General features: G+C 41.7%; 2 long non-coding RNA genes across 2 annotated transcripts; one reads left to right on the top strand and one right to left on the bottom strand.

Annotated features, from left to right (window-relative positions):
* Positions 1 to 6,562: 6,562 nt before the first annotated feature.
* On the bottom strand, positions 6,563 to 9,768 carry LOC124230150 (uncharacterized). The gene is made up of 3 exons (XR_006886088.1): positions 9,602 to 9,768; positions 8,577 to 8,705; positions 6,563 to 8,106 (listed from the first exon to the last, which is right to left on the bottom strand). It is a non-coding gene; the product is annotated as an uncharacterized LOC124230150 (long non-coding RNA).
* Positions 9,769 to 11,318: 1,550 nt separating this feature from the next.
* On the top strand, positions 11,319 to 23,899 carry LOC124230152 (uncharacterized). The gene is made up of 2 exons (XR_006886090.1): positions 11,319 to 11,433; positions 21,165 to 23,899. It is a non-coding gene; the product is annotated as an uncharacterized LOC124230152 (long non-coding RNA).
* The last annotated feature ends 757 nt before the right edge of the window (positions 23,900 to 24,656 follow it).

Genomic DNA, 24,656 nt, shown 5'->3' with positions numbered 1-24,656 from the left:
GTTCAGACCTTGTCATGGGGCAGCTACCAACTGGCTCCCTCCATCTCTCTCATATCTCTCTTTAGGGTCTTATACATAAAAATCCCTTTCCCCGAACTCTCATACACTGCTGGTGGGAATGCAAACTGGTGCAGCCACTATGGACAACAGTATGGAGGTTCCTCAAAAAACTAAAAATAGAAATACCATATGACCCAGCTATCCCACTAGTGGGTAATTATCCAAAGAACTTGAAATCAACAACTCAAAGAGATTTATGCACCCCTGTGTTCACTGCAGCATTATTCACAATAGCCAAGATATGGAAGCAATCCAGTGCCCACTGGCTGATGAATGGATAAAGAAGATGTGGTGTATATATACAATGGAATACTACTCAGCCATAAAAAAGACAAAATTGTCCCATTTGCAACAGCATGGGTGGACCTTGAGGATATGACGTTAAGCAAAATAAGCCAGACAGAGAAAGACAAAACTCATATGCTTTCATTTGTATGTGGAAGAAAAACAAACACATGGACAAAAGAACAGATTAGTGGTTACCAGAGGGAAAGAGGATGGGGCCAGAAGGGGTAAAGGGGCACATATAAATGGAGATCGACAAATAGTAATGTACAAATGAAATTTTACAATGTTATAAACCATTATGAGCTCAATAAAATAATTTTTTTAAACAAGAAAGAAAGCCTCACTTCCTCTTCAAAAAAAAATCCCTTTCCCCTTCCTAAAGGAAAAGAACAAAGAACTCTCTCTCAGGTCAGCTCCATGAATTTGCCAAACATGCCTGGACATAAACTCCAACAGAAGAATAGGCCTGGGTTCAGGCTGAAACCTCTGCTACAAGAAGAGGCACGTTATTAGAAAACTGTTTCCTGCTCTGGGTCTGCAGTACCAAAACATTCTCAGCATGCGTACTGGATACCTGTCACGCACCACTTCACTTCCTCTCAGCCTCGTCTCCCACTGCAGCCGCTGCTGTGCCATTGAGTTCCCTGTTGTCTTGGTCCAGCGTCCCATGGGTGTAATCCGATAGTGTCTTACCTGCGCCCTCATCACACACCTCTTGCATCCTGTCCCAGGTCTTCTCTTATGCGGTACACCTAGGGGAACCTGCTTGGCATTAACACATTACAACCCAGAAGTAAGAGGGTGATTAATACCGTGGGACCACCCTTGACTAATAGATAACAGAAGCCAATGAATATACTCTTCCCTCTTTTGTCTTCCAGGCAGGCATTTTTGAGACACAATTCACAAGGCTCCTGAGACGGGTCCAGTGAGATAGAGCAGAAGTTGTCTGCAGCAGGGACACAAGTTAAAAGACTACATCACGGCTTCCTGGTAACTATCTAGGACAAAGAGTAAAGATTTGTTATCAAAGACCTAGTTTCAAATTCTGTCTAACTGTATGACCACAGACAAATTACTTAGCCGCTCTGCAACCTACTTTATTCATCTTTAAAAGGAGGATAGGGGCTGGCCTGGTGACGCAGCGGTTAAGTGCGCACCTTCTGCTTTGGCGGCCCGGGGTTTGCCGGTTTGGATCCCAGGTGCAGACATGGCACCACTTGGCAAGCCATGCTATGGTAGGCATCCCACATATAAAGTAGAGGAAGATGGGCACGATGTTAGCTCAGGGCCAGTCTTCCTCAGCAAAAAGAGGAGGATTGGCAGCAGATGTTAGCTCAGGGCTAATCTTCCTTAAAAAAAAAAAAAAGGAGAAAAGGAGGATAACATGACTGACCCCACTGTGTTTGTCTAATTATTAAACCAGATAGTAGGTGTGAGGTTTCAAATAGGACACCTGACACAAAGAAGCACTCAGTCAATATTCATTCCCTTCTTCTCCTTATTCCCACCCCTTGCTCCTCGTGACTGCCTTTTTTTTTAATTACAGAGTTGTAGAGTAGAATGAAAACAGACATCATAAAAGGATAGTTGTATGTATGAAAAAAAACCCATACTTCAAGTGTGTATACTTAACAGCACATAGATGGATACATATGTAAAATTCCATTAGTCTGAACACTTAAAATTTGTGTTCTTTGTGAAAGCTGCATTGTAATTTTTTTTGTTTTTTAAAAGCACCAGAAAATTCGTGGATGTACTAAATACTCTAAAAGGAAGAGATGTGTCATTGTTCTAGAACATACATTTAAAATAGAGACACAGTGAGTTGAACAAATAGATTCTTCTGTCAGAGGAGGAACTCTTTCCTTTAACAAGTTTTAAACAAAAATGACCTCATTGATATATAAATATATATATTTAAATGTATATGTATTATATGTAAATATAACACATAATAATATATAATATAATATATAATGTAATAGAGCCATGGTGCAACAGGCTGGGAGGGTACCAGGCATGGCAGGAGCTGAGGGCGTAGAGGAAGTCCATCCAGGGCCAGGATTTGAGGTCACTGAGCTATACAGTCAGGAAGCCCACAGGGCCCTCAAAGACCCACAGTGTGCTGCCAGCCTTTGGGCGCCTGCCATGCAGGGGCACCAACATGCCAGCAGTGTTAGCCCCAGACACACACCAATAGGAGAACCACAGACACGGACGGGCAGTTAAGAGATGCTGGGTCATTCCCCTCTCCCTCCTCCCTGCCCCCTGGAGGAGCCAGAGCCTAGAAAAGGATGCAGGGAGGAGAGAAGCTGTGAACCAGACTAAGAGTCAAACTATACGGATCTTTAACAACTTTAAAAACTACAAACTTTTTAAAAAACTTTAAAAACTACAAATTTCTACAATTTGCCCTAGATATTGTTGAGGGATAGAAAAAGGGAGTAGACGTAGCACTGTTGAGAGTATTGATTGAAAAAAAAGGAGACTCCATTACACGTTTGTGCCCCAATATGTTGAGATCCCTCAATGAACCACTTACATCAGACACATAGAGATAGACACAGGCACAGATACACAGAGATACGTACAGATACATACGTACATACAAAGAATACAATACATCAAGAGTCAAATAATTTTTGAGTAGGATAAAAATAGCTACATTCACTGGGGGATTTCAACTATGTCCTGCATTGATCCAGGTGCCTTACTCATCAATCTGTTTCATTCTCCTAACAAATATCACATTATCTCCATTTCTCAGATAAGGAAAGTGAGACTTTAAGAGCTTTAAGGAACTATCCTGCGATCACAATCTGTAAGCAGCTAGTAAGTTGCTGTCTGTCTCTTAACCTCTTCTTATTGCTTACCTTAAACCTGGAGTCATTAAATCAACCTAGTCTTACTTTCTACCATCTCATTTTATAGATATTTAAACTTAATCCCAGAGAAAGTAAAAAACTTGACCAAAGTTGTTATTGTTTAGCAGCAGAGAAGAGATTTCTAACATTAAAAATTCTTCTAATTTTTACTACAGGGCTTATACTAAGGCTACGAAAAGAAAAGAAAAAAACTACAAATATGCCCATTAAAGTGTTAAAGGCACTTTTGTTTTGAATGGCAATTGTCATTTCTTAAGAGGTCACAGGACAGGGAAGGTGGCTGGCTCTGGCTGGCTCTTGTTGAGAGTAGGGAATGGAGGGACCTTGTAAAATTCTAATCTAGTCATGAAGTTCAAAGGCATTCCTATCCTCTCTGCTGTCAGTGCCATAATGCTGGGTGTGTTCCCAACACCTGCCACAGTGCCTGGCACACAGTGGTACTCAATAAATGTTTGCTGAGTGGATATTCAATACGAGTGTAATTAGTGTACCCTGGACAAAAGAAATAAGCTCTTTCTGCTTTAACATTGTGAAGATAACACTAATAAACAGATTCACTGTTTTTTCCCCCAACTCATATCAGTCCAATTTTTATTTGCATCCATAATAGATGCATACGAATGGGCTCATCCGTCATCTCTTCTGAGTCAAGTCACCATGACATCATGACCTGTCACCAGATACCAAGACCACATCCTCTAGGTCAGTCTCTCTCCATCTGTGTATTAATTGCATTCCTTGTTCCTTTGTGTGATATATATATATATTTTTTGTAACAATACTCATATTTCAGGAGTTCACTCCCAGACTTTCATTACCCCCAGTGATGGACGAAGGGCAAGACTCTGCTCACCCCTTTCTTGCTGATGGACGTTGCTGAAAGGCCTTCACGGAAACTTACCAGATGAAACGGCAGTTTCCTTCCCCTCCCTTCTATTAAATTCTAACTCACCTCCCCTCACCCACACGGCAAGTCAAGCTGTCTGCCCCGAGCAGTCTCTGCCAGCCAGGCCAGGCCTGATCTTGTTCTCTGAATGTCTGAAGTGGGGAGGCCTAAAAGGAAATACTGCTCTCATTCCAAAGTTGCTTCGTCTTCATGGGGAAACATTTTTTTTCAGAGAAAGGTAAATGCAGCCAATCTGAGAAATCTTAGTTGATTATTTACTATTACTTAACCTTCAAAAGATTCCACTGCAAAAGGAAGGGCTGGTATTTCTACAGTTCACAGCCCAGAGAAATTCTCTTTCTCTGCAGAACCAGCCGAGGTCAGCCAGTTAGGTTAAGCTTATATATTCATAGGTTGTAATTAGTCTTTGGGTGGTGAACATGATGTAATCCACACAGAATTCGAAATATATTACAATGCACACCTGAAAGTTATATAATGTTATAATCCAATGTTACTGCAATAAAAAATAAATAAATAAAATAAAAGCTTATATTCAAAGAGGCCAATTCTATTACCCCCTCCATTTCCCAGAATGCCTCACAGTGGACATTCAAAACGGCTCACAAGGCCGAAGGCATTAGCTTTTCACATCATTCCTGAATTATTGATGGGCTTTGCAAGTTAGCTTTACCTGTGCACATGACTATCCTTAGCCAGTCTTTACAGCACAAAAGGGAAGCTGTCAATATAGGGCTAATGAAGACTTGCACACTATAAAAGAAAACTTTCTCAAAGTGGAACATCAGAATTCACAGGTGGTTTCTGCTGTTTTGAAATATGGTTCTGCAGCTTCAGAACATCATTTCGTGGCACTTAAGTTTTCAGGCCAAATCTCTGTGCAGAGATGAGAACTGTTCTGCTTTAAAACTATTATTATTATTAATTACCTGAAGCAATTAATCAAATACCTAAAACGCTTTTTGCAAAATAGTCAGGCAATAACATTGTGTAGAAACTCATGCTAAGGGCTGTCATTTCCCAGAGTATAGGGAATCTCACCCATCTCTCCTGGGTTGCTTAAAAAATATAGTAAGTAAAAGTAGAGTGGTTTATGTTACATCAGAGGGAGAGGCGAGGATGACACGTGGTAAACAGACTTAACACCAAAAATAACAGTGCACTTTCTATTATGGCTCTATCAGTTAGAAGAGCAATGGGGTGCAGGTAACAGAGGTACTATTAGTGGCTAAAGGAAATCAGTGGTTTATTCTCAACATAAAGCAAGTCGGAAGGTATGCAGTCATTAGGGGCCCAAGTCTTCTGTCTCTTCTGCCATCCTTAACCTCATGACCCAAGCTGGTTGCTGAAATTCTAGCCCTTCCATCCATGTCCCAGGAAAGAAAAGAGGGAAAAGGGCAAAAAGAGTGTCCTTCCTTGCTTCCCAGAAGCCTCACTCATAGAGTTGCCAGATTCAGCAAATAAAAATACTAATGTATTACATGGGACATACTTATATTAAAAATGATTCGTTTATCTGAAATTCAAATTTAACTAGGTAACCCATATGTTATCTGCAACACTGCCCCCCAACAACATCTCCTTAGATCTCATTAGCCACCCCTACTGCAAGGCAGGCTGGGGTGTAGTCTTTAGCTAGGCACATGGCCACGTAGGAGTTCTTTTCACTAAGAAAGAAATGGAGAGTGGACATTGGGTAAGGGGCCAACAGTCTTGCGGGAGTGAGGGTGAGTGTGGGAAAAGGAGAGGGCCTCACGTACGCCCCACCCACTCCGTGAAGCACTTCTTGACTGCGTCAGCCCCTCACGGTCCCTCTGGCCTCTGAAAGCCTACAGCCCTTTTTGTCTTGGTTCTAGATAGAAAGTAAAGATACGGATTTTTAATAAACGTACAAAAATTGATATATTCAGAGACTATCATTGTCTTCAAAGAGGTCAGACACTCACAGTACCGCCACCTTTCAAAATAGCTTTGGAATTTAGATCCTGATGAAGCAGAAGGCTTTCCTTACAAGGGGTCCAGGAAGCAGCAGTTGCAGGCAAGACCAGCGACGTCTTGGAAATTTGTTGTCTCTGAGTGGAAACGCTCAACAAATTCCATTCTACATCAAACTTACGCCATTCCTTCCCAGAGCTTCCTCCCACCATTGTAAGAACACAAGATTATCTTCTGGAATGTCAACAGCTCCAGCCAGTGGGGACAGAACGGATGAAACAGCTGGTTCAGGAAACTGGCTTTGGAAAGCTCAGGGGCCTCTCATAACTCAATTATCTGTGGCCTGATCAACCTCATTAAAGCATGGTTTACACTGTGTTGCATTCTAAAATAAAGATAGAGAACAATGGGGGGAAACAGACTCAAATTAAAATTCTCTCCATGTTTCCCTTGAAAAACTTTAATTTAGGGCATCCCTTTTACCTGACAGTGACTGCTCATGGCTCCTACCACTTACATGTGAATGACGTTTATGACATCCAACCTGTCCATGGGTACCTTCCTTGGGTTAACGGTGGGGTCAGCAAGCTTTCAAAAGTTAGGATGAAATTATTTTTCTAAGATTGAATCCTAGTAACTGCATTTCTACGGTTCAACGCCTTTCCTGGATGGTTGCTGCGTGAATATCTCCGTGCAGGTGCTGACGACAGTAAACACATTACACGTACTCAGCCCGGGGTTTAAGCACCGTCCCTTCTGGGTTTGTCATATGTTCTCTCGCTATTTATACTGCTTTGGGTCAGCTACTTGATACTTAATAAAATTTGCCTCCAAGCTGTTCTGCAGGGAAAATGACCTATCCGGGGAGAATGCTGTTCCAACTTTATAACCTCTGATGATTGCCCAATAGTCCTCTGAAAAGGTTGCAGGGCTGGAGTGAGTGGAAGTCCGTGCCGCTTGCTGGCATTTAAGGGCACCGAGTATTTTAGTGTAAATAGAATTACAGCCCTGCTGTTGGGGGCCTTTCCAGCCAACCTCTCCCACGTGGGAGCAGCTGTAGGTGGCATGAGCGATGTGGAAATTCGGCCTCTGCTCAAGGTTAGAACATGCAGACTTCATCAGCGATGATTTTACCCACGTTCCGGAAAGCAAGAAGAGAATGCAAGAGAGGAAAGGATGGATCTATGGGATGGAAATAATGAGCCATTTATAACCCAAAATGAGACTGCCAGGAAAAACAAGCACAAAAAAAGTACATTTTATCAGAGGTCCACGCTGCCCAAGGCGAATGGGGTACAAGGTACTGGGTGTTCAGCTTCCCCGGCCAAGAGCTACAGTAAGTCCGGCCCCCCGCCTCCCCCGGCGGCCGCTTCTCTCCTGTCAGCCAGATCAAGCAGCCTTAACCACCTGGTGGAGAAGAGCTTTAGTGTTTTCTAAGTGTGTGCTGGGCGGATGTTTCACATTTTTGATAAAGATGTGGAGTCATGTTGCAACACTGAACAAGTGCTTCTGCGTAAGAGTTGCGCAATTCCGAGAGGCACGCGGCTCTGCGCATCGGTAAGGACCGCTGACACACAGCTTATGTAACGCACGAACAGCCCCTCCAGGGTGCTGCTCCCCGGAGCCTTGGGAAGAATTGTCAGGCTCTGCACTCGGCCCTAGTTTGCGGCTGTTCTTTACCCCAAGGGTGCGAGGAATAGCTCAGCTGTCAGCACCTGATGGTGAGGCGGAGAAAACCGCCAGGGGCTGATCCCCCTCTGGCCCCAGCACAAAGGAGGCTGGCTCTGGTCCCCAGATGGCCTTGGCCTACCCTGAGGCACCCTATAGGGGGGAGAATGAGGACTTTTAATCAAAGGAAGTCTAGGCCAGAAGACTGAAGTGGGGCTGCTACCATAGGTGACAAAAATGAAACAGATTTCCCCAAAGCAAGTCGTCCTAGTTACATCAGGAACGCTGTGACTGGTTTGCTCCCAGGTCCTGTGCCTGTTGATCGGAAGTCTGGCACTGTGCTGTCCTCCTCCGGCCCACCTGGAGCAAAGTTATAAAGTAGGTCGAGTGTTCGCTTGACGCCCTCTCACCTCCAAGCACTGTACTTGTGTCTGCCTCCGTGCTTGGCTCCCACTTCCATCCAGGTTTCCATTCACTCCACAAAGCTTTTGGGCAGCTGCTCTGTGCCAGGGGCTGTGCCAAGCACTGGGCACCAGGCAGGGCTTTCACAACACCTGGTGGCCCCCTGTGGCACACTGGGCCAGTCCCACATGGGCCTCCTCTGCCATGTCTCAGCCCCACCGTATCCCAAAATTATCCCTCTCTCCATTCACCTCCCATGACTCCCTCTCCTTCCTTTGGGGGTGGGACTATTTCTTTACAGTTCTTATCGTAGTAATCTAAGAAATTATTCTTATAAAAAGATTGCTTTTGGTAATCGTTGATTCCTCTCAGGAGTTTCTGCACATTAAAAAGTGCTATTTGGGGGCCGGTGGTGGAGTAGTGGTTACCTTTGTGAGCTCCCCTTTGGTGGCAGGGGTTCGCAGGTTTGGATCCCAGGGCCGACATAACACATTGCTCATCAAGACAGGCCACATACAAATAGAAGAAGATTGCCACAGATGTTGCTCAAGGCCAATCTTCCTCACCAGAAAAAAGAAAAGAAAGTGATGTTTTAAAGAAACAATGTCTTCCATAAAATGAACAAGGGACTAATTGTGGAATTTGAAACAGGAGGGCACAGAGGAGTAACAAATTGTTTGAGCAGATTCTTTCGAATTTCACCTGGAAGACAGTTTGTCTCTTTCACCTCTTCACTTATTATGAGTGTGTGTGCTGGCTAAGGGAACAGATTCTGGAGCTAGACTGTTTGGGTTCAAATCCCAGCTCTGTAAGTTATAGTCTTAGGAAGTTATTCGATCTTCGTTCCTTAATTTCCTCCTGAAAAGAGGGATGGTAGAAATAGCTAAGCGCATCTCACAGGGTGGTTTGGGGATTAACATAAATTAGCATGTATGAAATCTTTGTAATACAAGCATGCATAGTAAGTGCTCTACAAATATTAACTTGAGTTTTTCGTGAGACCAACTCCATGCTTTCTACTTTGCAGTCAGATTCTCCTGTGAGTCGTTGAACTCCAAAGAGAAGACTTGTTATCCAGTTTCCTCATCTGCAAAATAGGAACTGGTGATTGAAGGAGGATATAGGGGCAGAGGACCAGTCAGGCGGCCAGGTTCTGGTCTATGTTCTCTGCTGGCTTCCTGACCTCAAACAACTCACTTACCCTCTCTGCATCCCAGAGATTGGCCTTGTTCTGCGTTTCCCAAACTCAGGTCACTCAGATAACACTTGCAGAATCATTGCCACATCCCTGAACCACATCCCTATTTCTGGCTACTTACTTGATATTTTCCTTTAGATAATCTTTATATCAACTCACTTTTATAGGCAGCCTCCCAGTAAGAAGGAATATCCATATACTCAAGGGTTTGATATGGTAGCTATAGACTTTTCTAATGCATGTGAAAATAAATACCTGATGAAAATTTCAGCCGTTTGCTTAACACTCAGTTCATCTTGCATGTCACCAATGATGAGCACATTTTAGGAAACTCTGCGTTAAATGTTCAGTGTGGATCCAGCAGCCAGCCCTGATGGTCTAGTGGTTAAGATTCCATGCTCTCATCACCATGGCCAGGGTTCGTTTCCTGGTCAGGGAACCACAACATTGGTCTGTCAGTTGTCATACTGTGGCAGCTGTGTGTTCCTGTGATGCTGAAAGCTATGCCACTGGGATTTCAAATACAAGCAGGGTCACCCATGGTGGACAGGTTTCAGTGGAGCTTCTAGACCAAGAAAGACTAGGAAGAAGGACCTGGCCACCCACTTCCAAAAGAACTGGCCTTGAAAATACTATGAACAGCAGTGGAGCATTGTCTGATACAGCACGGGAAGGTGAGAGGATGGCACAAAAAGACCAGGCAGGGTTCCGCTCTGCTGTACACAGGGGCGCTAGGAGTCGAAATTGACCTGATGGCACTAACAACAACAAATGGACCAAGCAGTTTAGTGTTGCATAATTTTCGTGTGGTTTCTTAACTTTGGATGCGTTTCTTTATATCATTTGCCTCCTTGAGGGCATACACTATGTCTTACACCTCTTTAGGTACCCAGTACCTAGAAGAAGGTTTGGTAAATATTAAATTTTAAATTATAAATACATGCATACATACATGCAAATGTATCTGTCACCTACCAACCACCAGGTTGATACCAAAAAGGCTCGTTTCTTTCTCTTCACATTGATATCACCATGTTCCCGTGGTGGTTGTTCACTGAATGAAGTGAAGCCTGTGGAGTCCCAGGCTGTGAGTGGTGCTCAGGAGACCTTAACATCCCTGACTGCTGTCCCTCTTCCTGTGGCCTTTGTTAGCCAGTAGCCGTTTGTCCGTGTGAAAAGGGGCCGGCTTCCTAAGGAGCTTATAACCCTGGCTATTGTTGGGCCAGAATAATTGTTGTCCTCAACATGAGGCTTAAAAGAGTTCATTCTCAGTAGAAGCGTCTAATCCTAGAAAGACCTTACCTTTCTAAATGCTATTATTGAAGAAGTCTCGAGAAATTGTCTGGCGATTTCCTGAAAGCCCATCAGCAAAACTTTAACATGAACCCACAGTATCATGTCAGAGTTCTAGGTTCATAGCTTGAGCAATTTCTCAATCAACCGACATTTATTAATCACCTTCTTGAGTCTTTTTCTGTGTCAATAACCTTGAGAGATACAAATCTGAATAAAACTATCAGACTAGTAGATTGGGAGCGGCTTGAAAGCAAGAAATATGTCTTATTCATCTTAGCATCTCCTGGGGCACAGCACACACATGTGGTAGCTGTGCATTAAATATTTGTTCTGTAAATGAACAACCGAATGAACAAAGACACCAGTTTAACACTTAAAGTGCTTACAGCTATTTGCGAAGAAAGACGGCATAGACAAATGAAGGGTTAATTAAAAATAAACCTAACGTTACAAGAGATAACACAGGCTATTACAGGTTAAATGAAGGGCATACCGTCATATACGCTCCCCCAAAACACTGAGCGCTGATTCAAAGGCAGGTCTCACAAAAGAATGTGTGCTGGCTACGCTGCTGCGCTTATCTTCCCCACATGAGCGCAACTCCAGAGGGAAGTTGCATGTGACTGGTTTCTCAAGGCCACCAAGTTTATCAGCTCCTGGGAGCGAGCAGGATAGTATTTAATGTAAATAAATCAGGGGGTATTTATCTTCCCAAGCATTCTTCAGTCATCCACAGGCAAAGCGAGAAAATGATGACTCCTTCAGAGCTACGGAATTAGAATATACTAGAGGTAAGTTAGAAGACTTTGACTAATGATGCTGCAGGCTCTAGGTCAGGGTGACCCTTCTACATGAAAGGGCTTTGCCATGACTTCCCGGGGAGAGGCACCGGCTTTCTGTACAGCTCTCGAGGACTCCAAACTGTCAGCTTAAAAATAGCAGCCGGAATCAATGCTCATTATTATTCATTAGTTACTGAAATACTCTTCCCAAATATACACTTAACTGAAGGATGCCTTTTTCTGTAGGTTTTTATACCATTTTTAGTTCATATATTTCATTCTCTTTCATTGGGCACTGATACCACCACCAGCCAAACCTTAATTAATTGGGAAGAAGGACATTTCCATTAGAATTCTTTTTGAAAAATGATCTCGGTACTTGACCAAAAAAAATTTCAGACAGTGCAAAATAGTTGGAGTGGAAAGTAAATTTCTATCGACTTCTGGAACCCAGTCTCCCAGTCTTTTCCACAGAGGCACCTTCTATTGTATTTCTGGGGTATCTTTCCAGAAATATTCTATGTACACACAAGGTTATATGCACCCCCCTTTTCTTATACCTACTCCTCTGCTCCATAGTTAAACTTAACAGGATATTGTGGAGTTTATCACAAACCCATAGTTAGATTTACCTCTTTCAGTTTGACAGCTGTGTTGTATTCCATTGTATGAATGTCCCCAAATTTTACCCAGCCCCCTACTAATAGACAAACAAGTGGTCTCTAATCTTTTGCTTCCGCAAACATTTTTTTGCACATATGGGTGAACATAACTAGGAATCGATGCCTGAGTGGAATTGCAGAGTCAAAGGATATGTGAATTTTAACTGTGATCAACATTGTTAAATGGAGACACTTAACTTTTGATGGGAATTGCCAAAAGTCAAGTATTTGTTTATGCCAGAAACGAGTGAAGACAGAATTTTATTTTAAACTTGAATACCTCAGGCAAGGAGCACATTTATTTATGAAACTCATTTGCCAATGTCTTACTCACCTACGCACACACACACGCACAGAGACATTGTTATGAATCCATTCAAAATATACTGTGACAACTTACTAAATCAGGAACTTGCCAGCAAATTGCGTGAGTGTTGCAATGGGTTAGCTCACTGACACCAACCGTTCTCCACTTTGCCCTTGCTGTGTTTACTATTACTTTTGTGGCTTTGGTCATTTAGCAACACTACCTTATTTTTCTTTTATAATCAAAGGTCAGTTTATGACCCTGCCCCCTCCTCTCCTCCTCCGAAACACAGGCACAGCATTCCTTCCTACCATGGTTCCCTCACAAAAGTCACCATGTCAGGTTAAAATGTTAGATCAGGCAGATTCTGGATGCATCCGTGAAAAGGACTCTGTCACAATGGAACTTTGATTTATTTGATTTTCTGTAACCTGTGCGGGTGAGTTCATGAACGACAGTCGTGTACTCTGTTCAGCTGCCACCTCCTTCTCTGGCTTTTTATATTTAAAACGAGGTGAAGAGACCCAGAACATTCTCCAGTGTCTCTGGTGTTTACCCAACACACTCTGTGCTACAATCCTCAGTTGGCTTCCTTTCTTATTTGCTCTTGTAACATGAGAAGCCATGCGGAGGCTTTCTGTTTGTTTTGTAACCAGCTGTAACCATTTTCTTTTCTCTGCCTCTGACCACAAACACATAACCTTCCTGGTAACCATTGAAAATCTACTTCTGACCAGGTTGAAAGTGAATAAAGTCATTTTGGTTCGATTGGTGACAACCAATTCAATAAATGTTCTGCTTACATTTTGAATGGGTTATAAATTTAAGAAAATAGCTTGAGCCCTACTTTAAATATTTTGGGGCTCCATGGATCCATGAAATAATTTCTGTAATATGAGTAACCACAGAGATTCATTTTTACATTTACCTCAGGATCACTTTCAAAGAGCCAGAGATTGTGGATGAAAAAAAACTAGGTTTAGACTCTGCAAGGAAGCAATTTCAATGTCCTCATGCTGGGAGTTGTTTAAGCTCCTTTGCTCAGATAGCCCTGCTCTCTCAAAAAGCAATGGAAAAAACAGATATTCTGTATAAAAATAAAAGTAAAAATAAGAAACTCACTGCACTATGTTGACACTTTGTTGGGAAACTTCAAACTCACATGAGTCAGTCACCTACCAACGTGGGAGTTTGGAAGTTGGTGTGTTACTCTTGGCCCTGCCATTTGGGGTCACCAGAAAGCAGGATCCCAGGGACTTCAGAAATGAAATGAGGTAGGAGCCACCAATCTATTCCAGACCAGGCGACGGAAACTTTGAAGGAAAACTCCAAACACGACCACGGGTCAAACCCTTCCACACGATGGAAAGGTTTCAAAATCAATAAAGACAATTCATCACTTTGGGCGGTTACACCAAAGTCATGAATATATCTTTGACGATGGACTTCTTTATTGCTTTCTACCTCCTTTTGTTCAATAAGCGTGTATTCAACATGTTTTATGTGCCACGCTTTCTGCTAGGTGCTGTACAAAGACTAGAAAATCATTAACTCTGTCCCATAGTGGGTGGTCATTGAATATTGTTAAATCAATGAATCAATGAATGAAGGAATCAAGCTCAATAAATCAGGTTAGGCGAGAAAACATAGATAAGCAAGTGGTATGTACGGAATAGAGTGTAGTGAGTTACCAGTTCCACCCAGAGTGGCAGAGAAAGCCCTCAGACTTGAGGTGACAATTGAGTGGACAATGGCCAGATGAATGGGGGAGGAAAAGGTCTCTAGCCCACCATCTGTCTTTGTAAATAAGGTTGTACTTGAACACAGCCATGCCCATTCATTTACATTTTGTCTATAGCTGCTTTCCTGCTACAACAGCAGCACCAGGAGTGGCAACAGAGACCACAGGACCTACAAAACCTAAAATATTTGCCATATATTCAAGGCCCTATAAAAAATTCCCAATGGCTGGAACTCAGGGATCCTAAAAGAGGCTCAGTGAGACATGAAACAGAAAGGCAAGCAGGGACCAAAGGCTGAAGGCTCTTCTGTGCCATATTAAGACATTTGGTCTTGATTCTCTAAGAAATGGGTAATAGGGGAAGTTTTGCTCTTAGAAATGTCTCCCAGGTGTCAGGATAGATAGGAGAGAGGCAAGATCGCAGGAGAAGACCAGCTCTCCAAATCTTACATCTCTGACAAATTTCTTGATTCAGCAAACATCAGAGAGCTTAATGTTTGTCATTATGCATCTTGCTATATGCTTGGGAAACAGAACCTGGCACCCAGAGACACTTAATCAGTGTTTATTGAATAAAGGATTTAAGGAAGGAATAAAGACAATATTTTAATAGCATCATTATTAAAAGGTTTCCTGAATAGGCCATCTCTGCCGTGAAACCGCCAACTGAGATTCCACCCTAACAGACACTGAGATCCAGGCTCGAGGAGGTTAATAGTGAAACACAAGCCAGACAGAAATTCCTTCCCTTCATCTCCGGTGCCAACATCATCAAATACCAGCCACTGGCCAAACCTGTGTTTATTCCATGCCCTGTAGCCTAATGAGAGGGGATGGGACAAAAAGCAGTTCAGCTAACAACTGTCATAAAAATAATAATTTCACTTGGTTTCATGTGGCATCTTTCATTGGAAGATCTTGAATCATTTTTTTCTCTTGTGTAACTATTATTTCCATTTTATTTCCACTAATGGAAAAGCCAAAGCATAGAGAGAGGTTGTGACTTGCCCAAGGTCACTGAGCAAACCAGAAAAGCAGTTTTTAAAAGCTGAGAAGGATTTCAGGATATGTGAAATCCAGTTTCCTTCCCAGTCTAGAATGAGCCAGATTCATGACTCAATAAGGAACACAGCATCATCCAAGCTCAATGTCTCTTAAAAATGAGTCGTGCTAGAGGAGACTCGGGGCACAAGGGTCTGTGTCAGGCACACGTTCTCAGTAGTCACACGTAGTCCCTGCCCATCGATTTCAACACTTATCATGAACGTTCATCATGGACGAAGAAGAGCTTATCAAAAGGTCCAGCCTACAGAAGTGGGGGGATTTGGCTTGTTGGTGTCTGTCCTTTTGACCATTCCCCTAGCTCCCACTGCCTATGAAATCCAATCCTCCTCATCCTTTTATTCATCAAAAGCCTCTGCCGAGCGTAGCCACAAGTTCCACTTGGTCTGTAATGATCCTCTATTCCCCTTTTATCTCAGCGTGAGTACTAATGAATCTCACTTTCACTCTAAAAAATGCCCCGATTTGAACCATGAAATAATTGTATGGTCGCCCTAGCTCTGACAAATCAGGAGGCCTCTATGCTCAATCCAAAAAGCCTTCCTCTAATCACGATTGTTCTGTCTCAGCCACTTATGTTTCCCAGATCCAGGATCTTGAACTCAAGAAAGACCTGAACTCCCAATCAGTTCAGGGAATCTCCTCTTATGGGTAGTTTAATCTCTATGCAAACGTTTCTGGTATTAGAGTTTGCTGCCCAGCCCATAGAACAATTAATTACTAATTGTTAGAAATCGTTTCCTTACCTTGTACCACAATCTGCCTTTCCACATCTTTCATATGTTGATCTTCACACTGTTCTCATGAAACCAACAAATCAATCCTCCTTTCTATTCCATAAGAGAGCCTCCTAAAGTCCTCTGTTCTCCAGCCCAAACACCCTCAAGCATCAGGAACAAATTCTAGCAGAGCTTTTAGGAATGTGGTTTCAGAGTCAGACATACATGGATTCAGGTCAGAACTCCGTCACTCCCTAGCTAGGGGACATTTAGCAAACACTTAACTTCTCTAATTTCATTTTCCTACTTTGTAAATTTGAACAAATATTAACTACATGAGCTAGGCACTGCTAGTTACCTAGCCAATAGCCATGCTCCTTTCTTCCTTTCTAATCAAGGGGCTCACTTAAACATTCTTGGATTACCAGACTCCCTTGCAGCTAGGTGTGGGCATGCAACACAGTTCTGGACAATGAGGTGAAACCAGAGGTACCAGCTAGAGTTTCTGAGAAAGCTTGTTAGAGGGGCCATATTCAGCTTGCATTCACTGTTTTAGTTTTTGCCACCTAGCTTTTGCCCTTCTTCCTTCTTTCTGCCTAAAAATCAGTTGTGATGCATTAATTAGAACAGCCATGTTGAAACATGAGGAAGAAAACTCCCAGAGAAGGAGCCTGGGTTCTTGATAGCATCATGGGGCCCCCATACTCACCCTGAAGTATGTACTGCTAGACTTCTTATTCCATGAGAAAAATAAATCCCACATTTGGTTAAGCCATTGAAGTTGAATTTCTGTTACCTGCAGCTAAACGATCTTAAATAACACATACTTCAGAGACTTGTTGTGAACATAAAATAAGCTTACTACATTAATGAATACACATAGCAAATACACAGTAAATGGTTTGTAATGATCACTACCATGATTATTATCATTATTACTTATTGCCACAGGCCTTAGAGACAGGGGCAAGAATATGTAGCTATGGTAATCTTTTGTTTTTTTCTTTTAAAAAGTCAAAAATCTTTTCATTTAATTCCACTGCTTTGTAATATGTAAGTTTAAAACTTGACAGCATTACAAGATTTATTCAACAATCTATAAGCATGGTGGGAGAACGTAACATAGTCCTCTTGGTAAATGACAGATCAGAGATGCTGTGGACTGAATGGGTCACCCAAATTTCACATGCTGAGGCCCAACCTGTGAGCTGGTGTCAGGAGGCAGGACTTGGGAGGTGATGAGGTCATGAGGTTGGAGCCCTTGTGAATAGGATTAGCGGCTATGGCGATCTTGATGACCTCCAATAGCACTGGTACAAAAATACCTGTGATCTCTCAAGCATGAAAAAGTCAGTTGCAGATGTTTGGACAAGAGGTGTCTCTGTTAGCGGCTAATAAAGCCAGATCTTCAAAGCACCTGTCAGATCCCAGAAGCACAGAGTAATGCAATTCCACTTAGGAGCAAGCTCTTTCTGTCTTGGAAGCCCTGCCTGGTTGCCTTCCTTGCCAGGGAATCCATCTACAGTGTATAGGGTGTCTCCTGAAAGTGCAGGCTTCTCTGAATGACAAGCAAAGCACAACACTGTAAGGATGTCAGTATTTCACAAGAACACAGTTTCTGCTGAGAAATCAAAGCCACACCTAAAACCCGCTGACCACAGGATCATGTGCTCAGATGCAGCACTGGAAAATGTAATTCGCTTTCCAAAGTGAACTGCCAAGATCAGACACGGATGGGCCTTACCTGGAGTCCACCAAGCCATAGATCCATCCACCTCCGCTCCGAGTCCGCAGATAGAGAGTGGAACAGTGAAAACGAAAACCAACGAAATAATCGCCTATGGGTCTTCGAGTCAAACAGACCTAGAGTTCAAATTCCAGCGGGTCACTTACAAGCTGGGTAACTTGGGGCAAATTTTCCTGTCTGAGCTGCAGTTTTCACATCTGTAAAATTGGGATGAGAATGTTCATTTCGCAGGTTTGCAGGGGATTGAAGGGGACAGAGTGTGTAACAGTGCCTGGCACAGAGTTATCATTAGTTTCCCTTCCTTCACTATCAGCAGGACGACCCTGGGCAACTTACTTTATCCATCCCCCAAGCCCGAGGAGGGAACTCAGCTCAGGTCACTGCCACTGACTGCCACTCACTGCCTCTGACCTGCGTCATCATCCATGTTTTCAGGCCACATTTGGGGAGCCAAAGCTTTCCCCAAAGCTGAGGTCATAAAGTAGAAAAAGACAAAGCTCTTCTTTCAGAGAGCAGGTTGTGTTGGTTGTGCGCAAAGCCATCTCTCTGTTGTCAACCTGCCCCTGGGTACAGAAGTCCCCAGGAAACTCAGCAGGAAAGGGCTGGTCCATTTGGCCCTCCCCCCCCACAACAGTCATACCTGACACCTAGACAAAGAGCTAAGGAGTGGGGAGCTGCTTCACCTACTCTCTCTGTCCTCTGGACACAGCACCCTTGAGCCCCAGCCTCAGGCAGGACGGGATATGACAGTCACAAGATTCACACCCCAAGCCATGAAGCATGCTCTTCTTGGCTCATATCATCACCTGGCAGGTGTCCTTGGGAGTTGGTTCCATAGCTACAGTGATACACACAGCATTTTGCTCACCTCTGCGTCATGGAAGCTGCCACTAATATAATCTCCACTTTTCCTTTTAACCATTGGCTTATCCGGGGACATTCATCAAACAGGATTAGTGGTGATTGAGACTGGCTAGATATCTGCACACACATTTCTCTGTAACTCCATAAGCTAGCCACGTAAATCCATGCAGAAACTGGAAGTTCAGGGTCCACATATCATGGCTCAACACAAAATGTATTTTGTCACAGAGGGTAAGAACAGATCAACTAGCAATAGCAAACAGTAAGCATTAACTCTATGCCAGGCTCTGAGCTGAGCACTTCACTTTCTATTATTATTATCTCCATTTTAAAACTGGGGATACTGAGGCTTCCTGGCATATTCTAGATATTAATCACTTATAAATTTTAGATATTATAAATCTTTTCTCATTCTCTCACCTTTCTGTAGATTTGGCTTATTGTGTCTGTCTTTTAATAGATATTGTTAATTTTTTTAAGTGTAGTCAGATCTATTAAATTTTCAACCTCTGGTTTGCATTTTGAGGATCTTCTTTAATGCTTCCAGTATCTTCTTCTATTAGCTTTGTAATTTTATTTCTGTGCTGGATTTCTCCTTTGTATGTGCTTGAGATAGTGAACCAATCTATTCTTCTTTATATAATGATCCATTTCCCCACTACCAGTTAGTGGATTGGGAGTCATTCATCCTTTGCCCACTGATTTATGGTGCCACGTTGATCCCATGGCAGGTTCCCATATAGACTCAGAGGTGTTGCCGACTCTGTTCTTTTCCATAGGTCTATTGGACTGCTCCTACACCAGTTCCACACTGGTTTTATCTGGGAGGATGAGTCCGTCCTCTGCTCTTTCTTTCAAAATTGACTTAGACGTCAAGAACCATGATTCCTCTGTATAAATGTGGAATAAGTATGTTGAGGACCTCACAAAAAACCTTGCCATAATTTTAACATTCAACTTACGGGTAAATTGTAAGGGAAACCAACACGTATTTACATGTCAAAGACATGGTATATCTTTCCATTTACTCAGATCTTTTCTTTTAAATATGGAATTGAGTTTTTAAATTTTCTGAGAAAAGTCTTTATTAGGTTATTTCCCATATACTTTACAGTTTGAGAATGGTATCTTGTTTTCTATTATATTTTCTAGATGATTTTCCTGAAGTTGATAAAGACTAATAGCTTTTAAAAACTGATCAGGTATTCACTATCCTTGCTGAAATCTTATTTTAGTTTGCTGGTTAAATCTGCTCATCCAACCTTTATATCTCCTTTTCCTTTTTTCTTCTCTTCCTGTATTGGCCAGAAACTCCAATATGTAAAACAGTGAACAGTTAACTGGTGTTAAACAGTAACAGTGAAAACAAAGTGTCTAAATTTTCCTTTAAAATCACATTGTATGGTTCTTTACAGTTTTTAAACAGCATCCTGACCCACCGTACCATTTGAATTTTACTAACACCCCGAGGAGGCGGGGGAACAAGTCTTGGCCCATTTTACAGATTAGACTCAGTATAGTCGTGGTTTGAAGATCACGTGACTAGAAAAGAACAAAATTCAGATTCAGGTCTTTTAAGCTTCAAGTTCTCTCACTGCAGTAGGCTAACTTAGATCTAGTCAAAATGTATAAAACTACACAATTTAATTCAGTAATATACTATGTGAATTTTTATTTAAATCTCACAGCATGCTAAAAAAGATGACCTGATATAATCCTATTATTTTTGAAGAAAGCTGTAGCAGTTGACACCAAAGTTTCTAAAGATTTTGAAGGTTTAAGAGCCATATGTCCATATCAATTGGGGTTGTAATTCTCTTATAGAATTTGGGTCTATTCAATGGCAAAATAGTCAGTTAAATTCATCAATCTTTTATATTATTTACCTATATGTGTATATCGGGCCTCATTCCAGAAACGATTTTTAAAACCTCTTACAAACTGTATCATGTAGAAGCTGAACTAAAACTTATAATAAAGATTGGGAAAATACGGACTAACAGGCAGAGCTGCTAAGCTTGAAAAAAATGTTCATCATTAAACAGAAACGTTTCAGCATAAATCTAATACTTCATTACTTCATGAAAACGGAGATCAGATGCACCCTTTACAGTCATTTCATAGCATCATCAATAGAAAATAATTGGGCCTACACAATGGCAAAACTGTCGGTTAATTTGGTCAGTTTAGGTAAAGAAGTCTGTTCTGTGGGACAGAGAGAAATTGGAAGAGAAATATTAATCAAATTGATTTTACTAATATTGCGATGCAGCCACAACTTTCATTTGGTTGGACTCATTCAAACATTTAAAAGCTGCCATAAAAATAATATTGCTATTTCCATTTTCCAAAAGGAAAAACTAACTAAATCAATTTCTTAGCTGTACAAAAATAGCCTGCTGGGAAATGACAGACTGTGAGCAGAGCTCATGAATTAAACCCAACTTTGGTCTGCCAGTTCTGGGTAATCAAGCTCCACAATTTGCCCGTGGAAATCAGCGACTCTTAAATGCATGGAATGACCCCTCAACAGACAAACAGGGAGACGATTCCCACGGCCCCTTTAAAACACTAACCATCCGGAGGTAGTTAGGGACTGCATTTGTTTTTTCTTCCCATTGCTCGCATTTCCACTTAGGGAATGTGTGAGAGAATATCATCTCTCTATGCTGCTGTCACTTGGAATGTACACACGATGCTGACTGTTGAAGGGGTGCCAGGCTAAAAGAGCAAGAAAACACACCTACAGATGAAGAGCTGCTCCAGTAAGAGGAATCAAGGTCTGTTCAAAGAGGAACCAGAAAACTGTAGCCTTCTGTAAATGCTGCTTTGCAAAGTAAGTAATAAAATACACTAATGCAACCAAGCAGAACGCTTACATAACCGTGACCAGAATGAGGGCAAAGGGATTGATCGCTCCAAATCCATCTCAGTTATTTCAAACACTGATTTCCCTTGAAACGGCATATACTTTATAACGAAATTCACTTCGAGTTACCTAACAAAAATCTTGTTTTCATGGGAAATAAATATTGTCAGAAAGAATAATAGATTCTCTTGTAAACCCTCAAGATTATACAATTGAGCCTTGAACAAATGAAGGGAAAAATAGGCTGCAGAACAAGGTCATCATGGAGGCAGCAATTTCTATGTAATCTCTTCTTGTCAGCGAAAGGGGAAAAAAAAAATCACAATTGGAGTTAAGTTTCCTGTGGGAGAATACCACGATAGCTAATAATACAGTGGCTGTCTGTGTTGAGTGAATTTTCTTTTTTAAAAAAGTGCTTGTGCTTGTTAAACACATGAACTGTAAGCATTTATAATTGGCCAACTGATGTCCCCACACCTGTTCATTCAGGCGTTAGACCAGGCACTTGTAAAGCGAATGAATGTATCTGTACAGCCACGGGTAAAAATAACCTGAACTATTCTTGTGACATTATCAAAACTATCTGACCAAATAGAAGATTGTGTTTCATGGGATAAAGTAGTCAAATTAGATGTTTCCTCACGTTTATGACTGATCCATCCTATTCACTGTGTACGAAATAGCTGACCTGCATTCCAGGAGAATGACTAGCAACCAAATTTAAGGCTCTTCGCTCAGGGGCTTAACCACCGGTTTCACCACCTCTGAGGCACAGCTTCTGAATGTGCTGCTGTCACACAGAGACCCGATACTTGGTACACAACAGAGGAGGAACACTTAATTCAATTGACACTGTGTCAGCTCTGCGGGATAACCATGGTGTTTCAGTGTTGGTCAACTCTTTAGAAATAATCAAGTTCAAGCGGAAGTTGGAGAAGTCACTTTCTTTTAAAGCGAGCTTAAACATATATGTAGGTGTATGGAATCTCTCCAACGAGAAGTTCCCAAGGACAGCCGATTACAGGACCGCCAGTGATGTCACTCAGCTCACTCATTATTCTTTAGCCATCCTGGCAACGGATTCCTCGAAAAATCCAGGTGTGGTTGATCGAATCATTGCTCACAATTTTTCACATCCTTCTTATATTAAATTATTCAGCTACATCCTGTGTTATGTGACTCCACATTACTATCTACTGTGGGTAAAATATCTTCCCCATCCCATTTGTTTGGGGCATGGCCATACAGCTTGCTTTAGCCAATGAAATGTTCCTGAAAGTGCCGCAAGCCCTCCAAGGCGCTTGTGTGCTCGTGCCGTGTGCTATAAAAGGAGCAAGTTCCAGGAAGCTATTGGTCAAAAGAGAAGGAGGGAGACCTGAACCCTGGCGTCCAGCCAAGCCCAGCCAAGTTGCAGCTGATTCACAGGCCAATGTGAGAGAAATAAATGCTTGTTGTTTCAAGCCAGAGTTGTGGATGGTTGATTATCCCAGAGTATTGTGGCAAAGTGTCATCTTAGTGCCTTAGCACATACCATTCCCTCTACAAAGAATGCTCTTCCACACCCACTCTTTGCCCAGTTAACTCCTACTCATACTTCATATCTTGGTTTAAATGTCTTGTACATAGGACAGATGTTGCAGATCAGATTAACTCCTCCTCCACATCCTGTATTTCTTCTTTTGTAAGATTCATCACATTTGTAATTATTTGGTCCATGTCGTCCAACTAGCCAATAAGAAAAATAAATATATCTCCCCGTCATCTTAAAAACTGATTTGTTTTAAAGTGATGGTTTGGCATAAAAGAAAAAAATTACATAGTGTTGCTATTAATGATTGCTTAATTTAGATATTTCAAAATATCATGCCTATGTGCCATGAAATGAGTCCATTTTTGAAGCAATTTAAGATAGAATTCATCTAAGAAGAAAATTTACAATTGGCACTTGGTTTATTTCAAACATTTGTCATTAAGTGGCTCCATCCTTTTAAAAGAATGAAATCTATCTTTCTTATTTTTAAAAAATTTTCCATTCTTAATTCATTTTTTTAGAGTTGGCATTTATTTTTTTCAAAACGTGGTTCTTTGCTCCCACAAGTAGGTTTTGCATCAATAGAATTCTATTTAATTTAAATCAATTTTTTCTTTTGCCAAAAGCAACATATGTCCATCAAAGAAAGTTGGAAAATGCAGATAAGTATAAAGAAGGAAAATTTATTTCTGTAATTCCATTACCCAGAGATAGCCACTATATATCCTTCCAAATATTTTTTTTGAGATTTTATTTTTTTTTTCCTTCTTCTCCCCAAAGCCCCCCAGTACACAGCTGTATATTCTAGTTGTAGGTCCTTATGGTTGTGCTATGTGGGACGCCGCCTCAACATGGCCTAACAAGCGGTGCCGTGTCCGCGCCCAGGATTTGAATTGGCGAAACCCTGGGCCGCCAAAGTGGAGCATGTGGACTTAATTACTTGGCCAAGGGACCGGCCCCCAAATGTTTTTTATTCAAATACATTTTTTAAAAATAATGATGGAATTGTGTTGTACATTACCCATTTGGGGCTGCTTTTTCACTTAATTATCATGACTATCATTCTATACCAATAAATATTCATCTACATCTCTTTATTAATGGCCTTCCATCATATGGAAATACCACCATTTACTTGAGCAATTCTCTATTGTTGGAAATTTAATATATTTCACTTTGTTTTTGACCATTATCAGCAATACTTCTGTGAATGAGTGAAGACATACAATGAATCACTCAAAACTTTTAGAAAATGGCAGCTGCTCACTAGTATCTTGTGGTTCAGAGCACAGCAGATCATTATCGTGGCCATAATCTGTCTCTTTCCTTACATTTCTTACTGTGCATCTGGGACCATCATTGCAAGAGGGTAAAGGTGAGTAGGTGAGATAAGAGCCTTTGGGGAGGGATTTTCACTTCTGGTCTCAGTAATAAATGTGCAAACAAAAACCTATAATTAACACATGATCAAAAATACCATAACAAAGAGTAGGCCCACATTGCGAAATGGGAATAAAATAAACAAAATGAAACATGTAGGCCACTGTGGTTTCACTATCTGCAGCTACAACTTCCATCTTTGTTAGACAAACATATTTTTTTCCCAATCTGGTTGGCTGCTATGACGAGTACCGTCATCCTCATTTTACAGATATGGGAGCTGAGGCACAGAAAGGCAGACCAAAGTGTCCAAGGTCCCATGAGTTAGTGGCACAGACAGTGCTCTTTTC

The sequence above is a fragment of the Equus quagga genome, chromosome 19 (assembly GCF_021613505.1).
Source record: "Equus quagga isolate Etosha38 chromosome 19, UCLA_HA_Equagga_1.0, whole genome shotgun sequence".
Lineage (NCBI taxonomy): Eukaryota > Metazoa > Chordata > Mammalia > Perissodactyla > Equidae > Equus > Equus quagga.
This window is presented reverse-complemented; position numbering and strand designations above follow the sequence as displayed.